The 853-nt window shown below is 34.5% G+C and overlaps 1 non-coding gene across 1 annotated transcript; it reads left to right on the top strand.

The window, feature by feature from the left end:
• Positions 1-327: 327 nt before the first annotated feature.
• On the top strand, positions 328-416 carry LOC119806120. Its single transcript, XR_005284150.1, has one exon. It is a non-coding gene; the product is annotated as a small nucleolar RNA snR65 (small nucleolar RNA).
• The last annotated feature ends 437 nt before the right edge of the window (positions 417-853 follow it).

Here is an 853-nt window from a genome sequence, read left to right as displayed (position 1 = left end):
ATTTCAAGCCCTGTAAACTGTGTAAACTGTATTTTATAATTTCTTTTGCTTTAAATTTCAAGTAATTCTAGGAACACCTTTGAATATCTATTAATCCTACTTTGGGCTTTGCTTAATTTTGTTTAGCAACTGATTTATTCCCATCTATTATTATCATACCTTTATTAGCTAAGACTATTGTGTTACTTATATGTAACTGATATCTTCCTTTATTATTATTATTATTACTATTATATCAAATTCATTTATATTATTGATTTGCTACTATAATTTCTCTGACTGTTCCCTTGGGTCTCCACTTTTGGGAATAATTTTGATTTGTGCTTATTGAATTTTGATTTTTTTCAACACACTCAATGGTCTCTGAACTTGAAGACTACAGTGCTATCTCCTTTTGCAGTTTTAATTTTCTGACTTTTCTGTCACCTATGTTTATAGGCAGGTACTACTTATTTTGTGGCTTAGACATGTGTTATTGTTTTCAGCAGTTTTAATATTTTATTTTTCCAGATCACTATGTACTTTCAGATGAGATAGAAAAAGGACCCATGGGCTCAGTATCTCATCTTGACTAAATTTCTTTTACCTATAGATTTTCTGACTCCCACAGGAAGAAGCAGTGAAAACAATGTGAGAGATTCTATCAATCAGATTGCAACCCAATCTGAGAGCAGAGGATAAAGGCAGGATGAGGAGTTCAGAAAGCCCATCAAAATCAACGGGCCTGCCTCTGATGTGCAAAACCATAAATAGGAATACCAGAGAGCAATAGCAAGTTGAGGAACCAGCCACACAGGAAATCCCCACCTGGATGCAGATGTGGTGATCTGTAGGAGGGCTTGCAAATGAAAGG

The sequence above is a fragment of the Arvicola amphibius genome, chromosome 1, assembly GCF_903992535.2.
Source record: "Arvicola amphibius chromosome 1, mArvAmp1.2, whole genome shotgun sequence".
Lineage (NCBI taxonomy): Eukaryota > Metazoa > Chordata > Mammalia > Rodentia > Cricetidae > Arvicola > Arvicola amphibius.
The sequence above is the reverse complement of the archived record's forward strand: the minus strand, read 5'-3'. Positions and strand labels throughout refer to the sequence as shown.